The sequence below is a fragment of the Mustelus asterias genome, chromosome 6, assembly GCF_964213995.1.
Source record: "Mustelus asterias chromosome 6, sMusAst1.hap1.1, whole genome shotgun sequence".
In the NCBI taxonomy this organism is placed as follows: Eukaryota; Metazoa; Chordata; class Chondrichthyes; order Carcharhiniformes; family Triakidae; genus Mustelus; species Mustelus asterias.
Window position 1 is genome coordinate 104,954,549 of NC_135806.1, and position 17,513 is coordinate 104,972,061.

Below are 17,513 nucleotides of genomic sequence, written 5' to 3' on the forward strand. Positions count from 1 at the left end.
GGATCAGGAATTGGCTAGCGGATAGGAAACAGAGGGTGGTGGTTGATAGTAAATATTCATCATGGAGTGCGGTTACAAGTGGTGTACCTCAGGGATCTGTTTTGGGGCCACTGCTGTTTGTAATATTTATTAATGATCTGGATGAGGGTATAGTTGGGTGGATTAGCAAATTTGCTGATGACACCAAAGTCGGTGGTGTGGTAGACAGTGAGGAAGGGTGTCGTAGTTTGCAGGAAGACTTAGACAGGTTGCAAAGTTGGGCCGAGAGGTGGCGGATGGAGTTTAATGCGGAGAAGTGTGAGGTAATTCACTTTGGTAGGAATAACAGATGTGTTGAGTATAGGGCTAACGGGAGGACTTTGAATAGTGTGGAGGAGCAGAGGGATCTAGGTGTATGTGTGCATAGATCCCTGAAAGTTGGGAATCAAGTAGATAAGGTTGTTAAGAAGGCATATGGTGTCTTGGCGTTTATTGGTAGGGGGATTGAATTTAGGAGTCGTAGCGTTATGTTGCAACTGTACACAACTCTGGTGCGGCCGCACTTGGAGTACTGTGTGCAGTTCTGGTCCCCACATTACAGGAAGGATGTGGAGGCTTTGGAGAGGGTGCAGAGGAGGTTTACCAGGATGTTGCCTGGTATGGAGGGGAGATCCTATGAGGAGAGGCTGAGGGATTTGGGATTGTTTTCGCTGGAAAGGCGGCGGCTAAGAGGGGATCTTATTGAAACATATAAGATGATTAGAGGTTTAGATAGGGTGGATAGTGATAGCCCTTTTCCTCTGATGGAGAAATCCAGCACGAGGGGGCATGGCTTTAAATTGAGGGGGGGTAGTTATAGAACCGATGTCAGGGGTAGGTTCTTTACCCAGAGGGTGGTGAGGGATTGGAATGCCCTGCCAGCATCAGTAGTAAATGCGCCTAGTTTGGGGGCGTTTAAGAGATCCGTAGATAGGTTCATGGACGAAAAGAAATTGGTTTAGGTTGGAGGGTCACAGTTTTTTTTTTTTTTGTTTTTTTTTAACTGGTCGGTGCAACATCGTGGGCCGAAGGGCCTGTTCTGCGCTGTAATGTTCTATGTTCTATGTTTTCTATGACAGATACAAAAATGGTTGAGCATATGTTGGCTGAAAAGAGATACATGATCCCAAAGATTTTCATCATGCACTCATCCCACACATGCCAAATTTCAAACAATCCTATCAGTTTATACTATGGAAGAAAAGGGTGCCAATTGGTTGCCATGGGGAGGGCAATGGGGAACAATAGGCTCCTGAAGGTCCCAGGTAATTTAAGAAAGTCTTAAGGCTTGAGTATATTCCACTTGTTTGCAGAGAATAGCCATATCTGAGGCATGGGAAATGATCTTGTAGCCCAATTTTCAGAGTCTTCATTAAGTTCCATAGCAAATCCTCAGAATAATGTTCACATACTCCTGACTATTCTTTGCAAGCTAATTATTTGGTCTCTTAACAATAAAAAATGATGTGACCAAAAGTGATGTAACAGTTTTAAGAACACCAGGTTAAAGTCCAACAGGTTTATTTGGTAGCAAATACCATTAGCTTTTGGAGCGCTGCTCCTTCGTCAGATGGAGTGGAAACCTGCTCTCAAACAGGGCACAGAGACACAAAATCAAGTTACAAAATACTGATTAGAATGCAAATCTCTACAGCCAACCAGTTCTTAAAGATACAGACAATGTGAGTGGAGGAGGGAGCATTAAGCACAGGTTAAAGAGATGTGTATTGTCTCCAGACAGGAAAGGAGGCAAGCTGTGGGGGTTACTGATAGTGTGACATAAAGCCAACATCTCAGTTTAGGCCGTCCTCATGTGTGCGGAACTTGGCTATCAGTTTCTGCTCAGCGACTTTGCGCTGTCGTGTGTCGTGAAGGCCGCCTTGGAGAACGCTTACCCTGTCAGGGAGCACTTCAGCGGTCATGGGCATTCGGCTTCTGATCTTCGGGTAAGCGTTCTCCAAGGCGGCCTTCACGACACACGACAGCGCAGAGTCGCTGAGTAGAAACTGATAGCCAAGTTCCGCACACATGAGGACGGCCTAAACCGGGATGTTGGCTTTATGTCACACTATCAGTAACCCCCACAGCTTGCCTCCTGTCCTGTCTGGAGACAATACACATCTCTTTAACCTGTGCTTAATGCTCCCTCCTCCACTCACATTGTCTGTATCTTTAAGAACTGGTTGGCTGTAGAGATTTGCATTCTAATCAGTATTCTGTAACTTGATTTTGTGTCTCTGTGCCCTGTTTGAGAGCAGGTTTCCACTCCATCTGACGAAGGAGCAGTGCTCCGAAAACTAATGGTATTTGCTACCAAATAAACCTGTTGGACTTTAACCTGGTGTTTTTAAAACTGTTACTGTGTTTACCCCACTCCAACGCCGGCATCTCCACATCATGACCAAAAGTGATGCCAGCATTGAACTCAGGCAGCATCTTACATTCCAGATTTTATTACTTGAATTTAAATTCCCCCAGCTTCAATGGTGGGATCTGAGTCCACGTTCACAGAGCATCAATGGATTACTGGATTACTAATCCAGTTCTGCCCACAAATGTATAATGATCTCTTTGGCATGATTTTCCCCTTTCTGGATGGTAGTTTCAATCTGGTGCAAAGTCAGGGGGATCTCTTGATGTACAACTGAAGTGGTGTCAGCAAGCAAATAAGCAGCCAATCATACTGAAGTATTTACACATAGCAAATCAGGAAATTAAAAGCACTTTTAAGTTAAATTTTCAAATAGTGAAATAAATGGTTATGACTAAATTAAGATAAGAATTAAAATAAAAATAAGCAAACCATTGAAACAGTGAGAATTTTATATATCTATTGAATTTTTAAAATAATGGTCGCCGCACTACCAGAAGGACATGGAGGCGTTACAGAGAGTGCAGAGAAGGTTTACCAGGATGTTGCCTGGTATGGAGGGTCTTAGCTATGAGGAGAGATTGGGTAAACTGGGGTTGTTCTCCCTGGAAAGACGGAGAATGAGGGGAGATCTAATAGAGGTGTACAAGATTATGAAGGGGATAGATAGGGTGAACGGTGGGAAGCTTTTTCCCAGATCAGAAGTGACGTTCACGAGGGGTCACGGGCTCAAGGTGAGAGGGGTGAAGTATAACTCAGATATTAGAGGGATGTTTTTTACACAGAGGGTGGTGGGGGCCTGGAATGCGCTGCCAAGTAGGGTGGTGGAGGCAGGCACGCTGACATCGTTTAAGACTTACCTGGATAGTCACATGAGCAGCCTGGGAATGGAGGGATACAAACGATTGGTCTAGTTGGACCAAGGAGCGGCACAGGCTTGGAGGGCCGAAGGGCCTGTTTCCTGTGCTGTACTGTTCTTTGTTCTTTGTTCTTTGTAATGTTCATGGGATATGGGTGTCGCTGGATGGCCAGCATTTATTGCCCATTTCTGAGGGCATTTGTCAGCCAATCACATTGCTGTGGCTCTGGAGTTACACGTAGGCCAAACCAAGTAAGAATGACAGATTTCTTGCCCTAAAGGATGCTAGTGAACCAGATGGGTTTTTACAACAATCGATAATGGTTTTTAATTCCAGGTTTTCATTGAATACAAATTTGACCATCTGCCATGGTGGGATTTGAATCCAGGTCCAAGAGCATTATCCTGGATTATTAGACCAGCAACAATACCACCACGCCACTGCCTCCCAATAAGTGGATTATTTTAATGGTGAAATTTTCCATTCCACAAATATAATTTCCCCCATTGTTCAGCCTGGAGAGATTGCACTTGTTTAGTTCCATTCTTATCTATCCAATTGTAGCCGGACAACAGCCAAAAATGTCTTCTCTCCCCATTCCCTCACAGCCCCTGAAAAAAATCTGTCCTGTTTCTCATCATCTACCTGCTGCCCCTTGGCACATCTTCTGAAAACAAAGAAGTTTCTGACAACACAAGTTTCTTCCACACCACCACATATCCCTTTCCCTCCAGTCCCCTCCAATATCTCTAAAGAGTCAGATTGCTTGTATGACATCCAGTGCTGGATGAGCAGAAATTTCCTCCAATTAAATATTGGGAAGACTGAAGCCATCAACTTTGGTCCTCACCACAAACTGCATTCCCTCATTATTGAAACTATCCCTCTCCCTGAAAACTCTCCAAGGTTGAACCAGACTGTTTGCAGCATTGGTGTTAGATTTGACCCTGAAATAAACATCCAAACATGTTAAAACATTTCCTGTATCCATTGCCTATACTGCCTCCTGGCCTTGATTTTAAAATTCTCATCTTTATTTTCAAATTCTTCCTTGGCTTGGTTTGTTCTTGTTGTTTCAGAGCCAGTGAGGGTGTTTAGCTGCAATTTTGAAGTTTGTGACCGGTTAAAATCTAGTTTATTTTTCAGGGTTCTGATTGTTTCACTTGAGTTCCATTGATTGCAGTCTGGGATGTTTCAAAATGTGCTTCTCCACCCTTTGCAAAAACATAGAGGGCCCGATTTTAAACGGGCGCAAAAACTTGGTAAAGTTGGACGTGAGGGGTGATTAGCATGATCCACGCCAGTGACCACGCAGGTACCTATTTTACCAAGGCCCGAAAATGGCCCCGATCTGAACTGCGCCCGAAATGGGGCAGGGAGGCGGGCCAGATCATTCTCTGGTGAGGGTGGGGGGGGAGGAGGGTGGCCCGATCGTTCTCTGGTGTGGGGGAGGGAGGAGGGAGGCGGGTCAGATGTATCTCTGGTGGTGGGGAGGGGGTGAGGAGGGGGGCCCGATCGTTCCTGGTGGGGCAGGAAGAAGGAGGGAGGTGGGTCAGATGCATCTCTGGTGGTGGGGAGGGGGAGTGAGGCCCAATCATTCTCTGGAGGGGGTGGGGAAGGGAGGAGGGAGGCCAATCATTCCCTGGTGGTGGGGCGGAGGGGGAGGAGGGAGGCCAGATGGTTTTCTGGCCGGGGGGAGAGAGGAGAGAGGCCAGATTGCTCTCTGGTGGGGGTGGTGAGGGAAGAGGAGGGCCAGATGGATCTCTGGTGGGGGTGGAGGGAGGCAAGATGAATCTCTGGTGGGGGGTGGGGGGGGGGGGGGTGGGGAGGGGGGGGCAGAGGGGACCGCTGCCACTCTGCGGGCAATCGGTGGGGGAGAAGGGGAGCAGAGGGTGACGATCGGTCTGGGTAGCTGGGGGGGAGTGGATGGATAAGGGAGACAGTTACGTTGTGGGGGGTGGGGTGATGTCTGAGGGGGCCATCGCTCCCACTTTTCGCTCCCGGGCCGCTTTATCTGCTTTTTGCGGCCCGGGAGCGATGTGACAAGAGCACGTTTTTCAAATTTCTTTTCACTGCGCATGCGTAGTTCAAAGCTCCGATCGGAGCTGCAACGTTTCGGGCGCGATAAGCCCCGCCCACAGCGCGATTCAGACTCGTGATTTTTTTTTCAGGCTAAGTGCGTAAGGGGGCGCCTGAAAACAGGTTTCCAAGTCGGATCTGAATTATGCCCAGATTCAGCACTTAGAATCAAAATGGTAGAATTGGGCCCAGAATCACACGTGATCCATGATAATTGTGCATGTGTGGGCTCCAGAATCTGCAGTCTGTTTCAGTGATGTAATGACAGCAAATACTGACAATTTTGCCATCGTTATCATTGCATATTCTGGGTTTTTATATCTTCAACAATCATTTTAACAGAGTTTAATCCTGACTGGAAGATTTTGTTTAATCCAGCTCTGAGCTTGTGACAATAATAAATCAAATCAAATCAAAACAAATCAATTCAATTCTTCATTAATCAATATTATTTTCCCCTTTTAAGTTGATAAATGCATCCTCTAAACACAGAAGTCTATAGATACAAGTTTGATGTATGACTTACTTATTTAAACAAATGCGTTAGTTATATTCAGCTAATGCTATGATATTGTATAGAGTCATAGAGTCATAGAGGTTTACAGCATGGAAACAGGCCATTCGGCCCAACTTGTCCATGCCGCCCTTTTTTTTTAAAACCCCTAAACTAATCCCAATTGCCCGCATTTGGCCCATATCCCTCTATACCTATCATACCCATGTAACTATCTAAATGCTTTTTAAAAGATAAAATTGTACCCGCCTCTACTACTACCTCTGGCAGCTTGTTCCAGACACTCACCACCCTCTGTGTAAAAAAATTGCCCCTCTGGACACTTTTGTATCTCTCCCCTCTCACCTTAAACCTATGCCCTCTAGCTTTAGACTCCCCTACCTTTGGGAAAAGATATTGACTATCTACCTTGTCTATGCCCCTCATTATTTTATAGACCTCTATAAGTTCACCCCTCAGCCTCCTACGCTCCAAAGAAAAAAGTCCCAGTCTATTCAGCCTCTCCTTATAACTCAATCCATCAAGTCCTGGTAGCATCCTAGTAAATCTTTTCTGCACTTTTTCCAGTTTAATAATATCCTTTCTATAATAGGGTGACCAGAATTGCACACAGTATTCCAAGTGTGGCCTTACCAATGTCTTGTACAACTTCAACAAGACGTCCCAACTCCTGTATTCAATGTTCTCACCGATGAAACCAAGCATGCCGAATGCCTTCTTCACCGTTCTGTCCACCTGTGACTCCACTTTCAAGGAGCTATGAACATGTACCCCTCGGTCTCTTTGTTCTGTAGCTGTCCCCAACGCCCTACCATGAACTGAGTAAGTCCTTCCCTGGTTCAATCTACCAAAATCCATTACCTCGCATTTATCTAAATTAAACTCCATCTGCCATTCGTCAGCCCACTGGCCAAATTGATCAAGATCCCACTGCAATTGGAGATAATCTGCCTCACTGTCCACCATGCCACCAATCTTGGTGTCATCTGCAAACTTACTAACCATGCCCCCTATATTCTCATCCAAATCATTAATATAAATGACAAATAACAGTGGGCCCAGCACTGATCCCTGAGGCACACCGCTGGTCACAGGCATCTAGTTTAAAAAACAACTCTCTACAACCACCCTCTGGCTTCTGTCAAGAAGCCATTTTGTATCCATTTCGATCCCTCACCATGGATCCCGTGAGATTTAACTTTATGCAACAACCTACCATGCGGTACCTTGTCAAAGGCCTTGCTAAAGTCCATGTAGACAACATCAACTGCACTGCCCTCATCTACCTTCTTGGTTACCCCTTCGAAAAACTCAATCAAATTTGTGAGACATGATTTTCCACTCTCAAAGCCATGCTGACTGTTCCTAATCAGTCCTTGCATCTCTAAATGCCTGTAGATCCTGTCTCTCAAAATACCTTCCAACAATTTACCCACCACAGATGTGAGGCTCATTGGTCTGTAGTTCTCAGGCTTTTCCCTGCAGCCCTTTTTAAACAAAGGCACAACATTTGCCACTCTCCAATCTTCAGGCACCTCACCCGTGACTATCGATGATTCAAATATCTCGGCTAGGGGACCCGCAATTTCCTCCCTAGCCTCCCACAACGTCCTGGGATATACCTCATCAGGTCCCGCAGATTTATCTACCTTGATGCGCTTTAAGACTTCCAGCACCTCATTCTCTGTAATATGTACACTCCTCAAGACATCAATATTTAATTCCCCAAGTTCCCTAACATCCATGCTTTTCTCAACAGTAAATACTGATGAGAAATATTCATTTAGGATCTCACCCATCTCTTGTGGATCTGCACATAGATTACCTTGTTGATCCTTAAGAGGCCCTACTCTCTCCCTTGTTACACTTTTGCCCTTTATGTATTTGTAGAAGCTCTTTGGATTCTCCTTGACCTTATCTGCCAAAACAATTTTGTGTGCCCTTTTTGCCCTCCTGATTTCTCTCTTAACTCTACTCCTACACCCCCTATACTCTTCAAGAGATTCACTTGATCCCAGTTGCCTATGCACATCATGTGCCTCTTTCTTCTTCTTGACCAGGGCCTCAATATCCCGAGTCATCCAGGGTTCCCGACTTCTGCCAGCCTTGCCCTTCACTCTAAGAGGAATGTGTTTACCCTGAACACACACTTTTGAAAACATGCCACTTACTAGACGTCCTTTTTCCTTCTCACAGACTCCCCCAATTAACTTTTGAAAGTTCCTGCCTGATACCATCAAAATTGGCCTTGCCCCAATTTAGAATATTAACTTTTAGGACAGACCTGTCATTCTCCATAGCTATCTTAAAACTAGTATGATTTAGATTTTGCTGAATTGGTACCAAGTTCCAGTTTTGTTCACTGTAGCCACTGGTAGGTAGTCTTATAACAGTGCTTAAGTGTCATTTTGCAGATTTAGTTAGTGTTACATTGATTGTTTCTGCATGTTCTTGTATGCCCCTTAATGATTTTTAGACTGAATCTTCCTCCCTTACATCATATCTGTTTAATTTCTTTTTAAGATCAGCTGACACATTCATCCAAAAATGTTAGCAGTCGGAAGATTTATTATTAGATGCATACATACAGCTTAGTTAATTGGAAGATGGACTCGTTCTGGGGTACTTGCTTCTGTTAACTAATTGGGAATCTCGCTGCAGAAGTTATACAGTAGAAAGCAGAGTGAACGCTGCTTAATTTTAAAATGTGGATGTTTTAAATGAAGGCATCATCACCAGGACCTATATCAAAGACCTTGTCTCTCCATCAGCTTTAAAAAAAATAATTTAAAATTTGTTTTCCATTACTATGACTAACTACTTTTTTAAATGTTGGCATTAATTCCCAATTTTGTCCATTCATTAGGTCAGGATGAAAAGAATACCGGAATGCAGGTGTGTGACCATGTTCTGAAACATGAGGGTTTTGGACAGAGTAGGTAGGGAGAAACAATTTCTATGGTTGGAAAGATTGAGAACCAGAGGCTACCATTATAAGGTGATTGGCAAAAGAGGCAAAGACGACATGAGGATTTTTAAAGATATATATATATATATACAGAGTTTTTAGGAATGAACAGCCTGCGGGTCTGATGGCAGAAAATTCAATGAAGGCCTTCAAAAGAGAACTAGATAATTATCTGAAGAGAAGACGTTTGCAGGGCGACTGGGAAACGGTGGGGGGACAGGGCTAGGTGAATTGCTCTTGCTGAGAGCCAACATGGACACAACTGACTGAATGGCCTCCTTCCGTTCTGTAACCATTCTATGATGCCATGAGAGCCAACATGGACACAACTGACTGAATGGCCTCCTTCCGTTCTGTAACCATTCTATGATGCCATGAGAGCCAACATGGACAAAACAGACTGAATGGCCTCCTTCTGTTCTGTAACCATTCTATAATTCCATGACATCCTGAGGGTTCCCTGCTCTTCTATTCCTTACAGTATGAACTCAACAGAAAAGCTAGCATTTCTTTCAGCCAATCTCCTCCCAGCTAACCAACCCTGAAGCAGTCCAAAACTGGATAAGTAAATCAACAACATATTTTTATCTGTCTTTGCTTACTGCAGTATTGCCTGTTGTTTGTCAGAACTGTCCATTTGTCACTGTAATATTCTATGTAAAATCCAAAACAAATCTGATTATTTAGATATATTGCTTTTTTTCCCAAACTACTTATGACCTGGCCAGTCTCAATAATGTTAAGCTAAACTCTCTCAAGCACGAAACAGTCACAAGATTCAAGCTCTACATATTCATCTCTGTAGCTATTTTACTGATGTGGCCTTATTCCTCACACATGAAATGCACTGTATAAATTCGGCATGTCCCTGCTTTACTTTCCTTCACAAATATTTGTCCTTTGCCAATGTAAAAGTTTCATTTGGAGCCAACGGCAGCATTTAATGCTTCAGAGACAATGGGAAAGTGAGAAGAAAGAGCTGTATTGTTCACTGTGGGACCTTTAAGAGGTGGAATCATGCACCACTGGAAATCTGATAAATTATTTCCCATTTTGCCTTTTCATACCTCATTTCCTTCCTTTCGCAACTGAGCAAATCTAAAACCAAGCCCCAGTTATTGAGCGTTCAATCACTCGCGTCCAACAGAATCCACACAACTTTATTGCAAACATTGATTATACTGTCACTAGGGTGATCCTTCCCGAATAACAAATTGTCCCAATCTCTTGATTCATTATTTTACAAATGTTTCATATTTGTAATTATTTGTGAGCTATCCATTGGATTCCAGTACCCATCACCTGCTTAAGGTTCATTTAAAATCGTACGTATTTTCTATTTTCCTGTGTAGCTATTTTTATTAAGCCCTAATGTGTGGCATAAAATTCTTCCACCAGCAACAATGTGCATTTATTTACAGAATTACAATGAGAATTTATTGATACAGTAAGTTTCAATCCATTGCCATAAATTGAATAAAAACACATTAATATCACTGCTGGAAACAGATGTACTGGGATCTAGGGTGTCGCAGAGTGGCTGCAGGCCATTCTGGGGAGGGAAGATTAACAACCAGTGGTTGTGGTACTCTTTGATACCAATGACATAGGTAAACTAAGACCTGTAAGCTGAGTACAGGAAGTTAGGATATAAATTGCAATGCAGTGCCTCAAATGTAGTAATCTCAGGATTACTCCCAGTTCCACATGCTATTGAGAGCAGGAATAAGAGGATAAGCTAAATGAACTTGTTGCTGGAGGGATGGTGTAGCCGGGTGGGGGAGAGGGGGGAGGGAATTCAGATTCTTGACACACTGGGACCAGTTCTGGGTAAGGTGGAACGTGTACAAACTGCTGGCTGTACCCAGGCAGAGCTGGGACCAATGTCCTTGCAGGGTCTTTTGATAGTTCTGTTGGGCAGTATTTAAACTAGTGTGGCAGGGGGATGGGATCTCAGGAATAGGATCATCTACGTCAGATTCAGATCAGGAAAATGAAAGTAGAACATTAGCTAATGATGCAGAAGATGTAGTGATGTAGAGATTGAAACAATATATGGAGCACTGACGGAGTGTGTCCAGGAATTTTTTTTCAACCTATTAGTGACAAACCCAATGTGAGTGGATGCAATTCTAGACCTAATCTTGGGGAACAAAGAAAGGCAAGTGGGTGAAGTGACAGTTGGTGACCTTATAGGGTTAGTGATCACAATTCAGTTAGATTTAGCATTATCACAGAAAAGGACAGAGATAAAGCAGGAGTAAAAGTTTTGAACTGGGGAAAGGTGAATTTTGCAGGAATGAGAAGGGACTTGGTTGAGGTGGACTGGACAGCACTGCTAGAGGATAAATCAGTGGAAAACCAGTGGAAAGCACTTAAAGCGAGATCCTAAATGTACAAAGTAGACATATCCCCTCCAGAAGTAAATATGATGATGTGAAATCTAGACCCCCCTGGTTGTCTAGAGGAACACAGAAGAAGATCAAACAGAAAATGAAAGCATACGATAGGCACAGAGCACTAAGAACTACAGATAGCCTCGACGAATGTAGGATGTGCAGGGACAAATTAAAGAGGAAATAAGGAAATCAGAGACGGCATGAAAAAGGATTAGCAAGTAAAGTTAAAGAAAACTCAAAGATATTTTATCGATATATTAATGGTAAAAGGATAATTAAGGAAAAAGTGGGGCGTATCAGTGATGAAGAATGGAACTTGTGTGTAGGCGCAGAGGCTGTAGGAAGAGTTTTAATATAATATTTTGTCTCCAGTTTACAAAGGAAATGGAAAATGCAGATTTCGGAATTCAGGAGGATGGGATATTGGATGGGATAATCATTAAGAGAGAGGAAATACTCGAAGGGATGGAATCCTTGAAAATTGATAAGTCGCCAGGGCCAGATGGACTCTTTCCAAGTCTTCTGAAGGAAGTCAGGGTGGTCATAGCAGATACTCTGAAGATGATTATCCAATCCTAATTAGATATAGGGGAGGTGCCAGAAATGCAAACGTAGTTCCATTGTTTAAAAAGGGATCGAGGTAAATGCCAAATAATTATAGGCCAGTTAGTCTTAGATCAGTGCTGGGAAAATTATTAGAATCAATCCTGAGAGATAGGATTAACTGTCATGTAGAAAGGCATGGATGAGTCAGGGATAGTCAGCATGGATTTGGTAAAGGAAGGCCTTGCCTCGCAAGCTTGATTAAATTCTTTGCGAAAGTAACAAGAAGGTTTGATGATCTGCAATATGTCTCTGGAAGAACCCTGGAAGGGTAAGGAGATTAAAAGGGTTCAGCATCATTGCCCCCTTCACAGACAGTGGTAATGTGTGGTCACCGTCCTGCAGGAAGCTGGTGGCCCCTGCTGTACAAAATTACTCCACTGACTCTGGGCAGTTTCCTGCTCCCCCGGTGGCAGGAATCATGGTGGGGTGGGGGGTGGAGGGGTGGAGGGTGGGGGAGGGGGGGGGTAGATACTAAATTTGGTGAGATGGAAAAAGTTAGCTTCCTGCCAAAAGGAAATTAGTTTGGAATTTTGTTCTTTCAACCTTGATGTCAGGTTAAAGGCAGGTCGAATTTCAGGAACCACATTTTCATTTATTTGCATCTCATGGATGCTCATTAAAAGGCAAAATCATCGGAATTACATTCCCTCTCTGCATTAGGTGCCCTGCCAGTGGTAAATTAGAATGGTCTGTTTGACAACCATAAAATAAGTGATGTGCACGTGACAAGCTTCACTTCATCCATAACTTGGGAGGTCAGTAGATGCTGCTTTTACCTTCCTTTAAGAGAGTCACTGTGAAATATTTGGTCTCGAGTCCCATGCCCAGCCTCAGTGCAAGCTGCACCAAGGCTGGGCATGGGACTCAAGACCAAATGGGAGGGGGGGAGACAGAGGCTCACTTGGGTGGGGGGAACATGAGAGGGGAGGAGGCAGACGGAGACAGGACTAGAGTGGGGGAACACGAGAGGGGAGGAGGCAGACGGAGACAGGACTAGAGTGGGGGAACACGAGAGGGGAGGAGGCAGACGGAGACAGGACTAGAGTGGGGGAACATGAGAGGGGGGGAGGCAGACGGAGACAGGACTAGAGTGGGGGAACACGAGAGGGGAGGGATGATGTCAGGTCAAGATCAGTGGGTGGACATGGTCCTAGGGCAAGAGTGATAAAACTGTCCAAGGAAGAGTCAGAGATCATCCTGGGGATGAGGCCATGCTGTCAGGAGTATATTGAAGGGAATGTCCTGGGCCTGTACTGACAATGTTAGAAGGCTCTGCATGGCACACATGTCTTGGTCCCAGTCTTGGGCGGAGAAAGCCTCTGCAGGCAGTGAGGGTTGTGCACAGTGTGGTGTGCAGGACGTGCTCTGCCACGTAAAGTATTTGGTCCTGGGGATTTGAGTCAGGACACACAAGGCACACAGTAATGTTCAGGAAAGGCATCTGTATGCTGTATGTCAGTTGCTGAAAAGTCCTGGTCTCATGAGGGGCAGGATCCTGAAAAGTAAGAGTGCATGTGGCCTCAAGAAAGGGTTGGGTTAGAGTCATAGAGGTTTACAGCATGGAAACAGGCCCTTCAGCCCAACTTGTCCATGCTGCCCTTTTTTTAAAAACTCCTAAGCTGGTCCCAATTGCCCGCATTTGGCCCATGTCCCTCTATACCCATCGTACCCATGTAACTGTCTAAACACCTTTTAAAAGACAGAATTGTCACCCCTACCACTACCTCTGGCAGCTTGTTCTCGACACTCACCACCCTCTGTGTGAAAAAATTGCCCCTCTGGACACTTTTGAATCTCTCCCCTCTCACCTTAAACCTATGCTCTCTAGTTTTAGACTCCCCTACATTTGGGAAAAGATATTGACTACCTAGCTGATCTATGCCCCTCATTATTTTATGCACCTCAATAAGATTGCCTCTCAGTCTCCTACGCTCCAGAGAAAAAAGTTCCAGTCTGTCAAGTCTTTCCTTATAACTCAAACCATCAAGTTCCGGTAGCATCCTAGTAAATCTCTTCTGCACTCTTTGTAGTTTAATAATATCCTCTCAATAATAGGGTGACCAGAACTGTACATAGTATTCCAAGTGTGGCCTTACCAATGTCTTTTACAACTTCAACAAGACATTCCAACTCCTGTATTCAATGTTCTGACCGATGAAACCAAGCATGCCGAATGCCTTCTTCACCAGTCTGTCCACCTGTGACTACACTTTCAAGGAGCTATGAAACTATACACCTAGATCTCTTTGTTCTGTAACTCTCGCCAATGCCCGACCATTAACTGAGTAAGTCCTGCCCTGGTTCAATCTACCAAAATGCATCACCTCGCATTTATCTAAATTAAACTCCATCTGCCATTCATCAGCCCACTGACCCAATTGATCAAGATCTCATTGCAATTGGAGATAACTTTCTTCACAGTCCTTGGTGTCATCTGCAAACTTACTAACCATGCCTCCTATACTCTCATCCAAATAATTAATATAAATGACAAATAAGAGTGGACCCAGCACTGATCCCTGAGGCACATCGCTGGTCACAGGCCTCCAGTTTGAAAAACAATCCTCTATAACCATCCTTTGGCTTCTGTCATCAAGCCAATTTTGTATCCATTTAGCTACCTCACCCTGGATCCCGTGAGATTTAACCTTATCCAACAACTTACCATGCGGTACCTTGTCAAAGGCCTTGCTAAAGTCCATGTAGGCAACATCAACTGCACTGCCCTCATCTACCTTCTTGGTTAACCCCTCAAAAAACTCAATCAAATTTGTGAGACATGATTTTCCACTCACAAAGCCATGCTGACTGTCCCTAATCAGTCCTTGTATCTCTAAATGCCTGTAAATCCTGTCTCTCAAAATACCTTCCAACAACTTACCCACCACAGATGTGAGGCTCACCGGCCTGTAGTTCCCAGGCTTTTCCCTGCAGCCCTTTTTAATCAAAGGCACAACATTAGCCACCCTCCAATCTTCAGGCACCTCACCTGTGACTATCGATGATTCAAATTGACAAACAGCATGGGGACATCAACATTAAGGGGTTCAGGGGAGAGAACTGGAATATCCACATGAAAAATGATAGGGTCAAAGGTAATGGCGAGGGTGGATACTGTCAGGAGGAATGGAAATTAGGTGGCGCTACTTATGGAGGAGGATGGGAGCAACTTATTTGGTGATAGGACAAGTTTGGGAGCTGGTCTTTACAGATGAAAGTCTACAGCACCATTTTTGATTTCGCCGGCAAGTGACGCAGTTTGAAAAACAAGCTAGAAAAAAATTGATCAGGGAGGGTCTCTGGACAAGTGGGAGCAGTTCAGCACAACAAGTTTTGGCTGATTGAGGGGGCAGCCTATCAACTCAACTTAAAACATGGAGGGTCAGCTAACTGTGGACTCAAGAGTCGAACATATAATGAACAAGCTTGACTTCTTTACTAATGTTGCACATTCAGGCAAGAATCCATTATGTTTAGGTGCTGCAGTGCATATGGTCTTATTTGGCACCTGGCCCTTGCAGAGGTATGTGAGAAATAAGATCAAACAATAGAGGACCACAGTTGTTGCACAGAGACAAGATCATACAAGCCTCCATGTTCCCAGTGGTCATGGTATTAAAAACACCATTCTTGCAGTCACATAATAAATGCAAAGATTGGGTAATGATTGTTATTGTCAAGGCCACTGGAGGACAATCACCAGAAGCCTGACTCTGGGTCGGAGGACATGAGTCTCCTGACCCTAATTAAGACCCTCATTGTGAATGCGCAGTCGTGTCTGAGAGGAAAGTTCAGCCATCTGTCATCCTTCAGAATGGTCTCATCCTGCAAGGGGTGGCCTTGGTAAAACATGTACACATTGAGTGCAGATCAAGTGTGACAGACTGGCTTCCTGCCTTTGTATATGTAGGGAGACCAATCAAGGGAACTACCATTTATTTATTTTCAATTGTATTTGTTCACAGATACAGGCATGAGTGGAGAATGCAGATGACAGGCAACACTGCCTTGTTGATAGCTTGGATTAGAATGAGGAGAAAAAGGACCCATTGCTGATTGGCACAGGTCTGGGAAGAGCATCACCCTGAGGTCAAGAGGTCCAAAATGCTGATGAGGAGGGAATAAATACACAAAGAGGTTTGGCACAACCAATGGTCTATAGAAGTCAGAGTATGTACATGGAGACGAGTAAACGACAGTGCTACAGACACCTTCACTTGTCCAGGGATGTGGTAGATTATATTTTCCACATTCCTTGTGAGAAATCCATGCTGCATGGACTTGGAGGACATCCAAAGCTGTTGCCCTGAAGGTTAACATGGCACTGAACACTTTGCCAGTGGGTCTTTCCATAGCTGCACTGACAATCTTTACGGAATCACGCAATTGCATAAAGATGCATTTTGCAAGTTTGGGCCAGTCAAGCTGGGCTCTCCAATACTCACTACAGAGATTGTCCCACATCATGGCTGTTTGCTGCACTGTGCACAACCCAGTACTGCAAAGTGGAAAGGGTTTACCACAGGCGACATGGGCGAGCTAGCTATCTCCTCAGATGAGGAGGACTTGGAAGAGGATGAATCGGAAGATGGCAAGGATTCAGACGAGCTACATAAGGATGTCATTGCATGGGCATTACGCAGCAGACATGCTGGTGACAACCTCATAGCTATAAAATTTCAAGAGGAATAAGGTGAGGACAAGTTTTAATGATTGAATTTCTCTTCAGACTTCAATGCAGGGGAGACAATAACACTGTTTTATATATATCAATATGTCATAAATCTCACAATGATCATAGAAGCAGCATAAGTTAGCTTCTTCCCTAACATTAGCGTACTCCTTGGAAGGCATTAGAAGCCTAGGGAACATATGGCCACTGTGGAATGTGATTGGCACTCCACTGGGTGGCACAGTGGCACAGTGGTTAGCATTGAAACCTCACGGCGCCAGGGACCTGGTTAGATTCCCAGCTTGGGTCACTGACTGTGTGCAGTTTGCACGTTCTCCCTGTGTCTGTGTGGATTTCCTCCGGGTGCTCCGGTTTCCTCCCACAGTCCAATGTTATGCAGGTTAGGTGCATTGGCCATGCTAAATTCTCCCTCAGTGTACTCAAACAGGCGCTGGAGCGTGGTGACTGGGGGATTTTCACGGGAAGTTCATTACAGTGTTAATGTAAGCCTACTTGTGACACTAATAAATAAACTTTAACTTTAACTTTTAACTTTACGAGCTCACCTATTTAAGTAACATAGCGCAGTTCTTGCAACCATGGCATCAACAAGTCAGTGAGCATCGCAGCCTTCAAGAGGCTGAAAATCTATTCCACACATGGTTGCACCTATGCCAGTATCACAGCAACAAGGTAACCTTAACAGGAAAAATATTAGTCAATTCTTCACACTTGACCATCTCAAGACGGAGCAACATCTGGACAGCACCATCTGTCCAAATGCCAGTTCTCATGGATGAATAATACAATGGCCCCATCTTGCCACTGAGCCTCAATATGGCTTTGGATATCAGAATGCAGTGACTATTACTTGATAGCATGCACACAAAGCTGTGAGTTATGTTCACAATGTTCACAAAGTGAATAGCTCAGCCAGACCATCATTTGATTACTGGCAAACACTCCTGGCCTTGTATTTGATTTGATTTGATTTGATTTATTATTTTACTGGGATACAGGAAATGT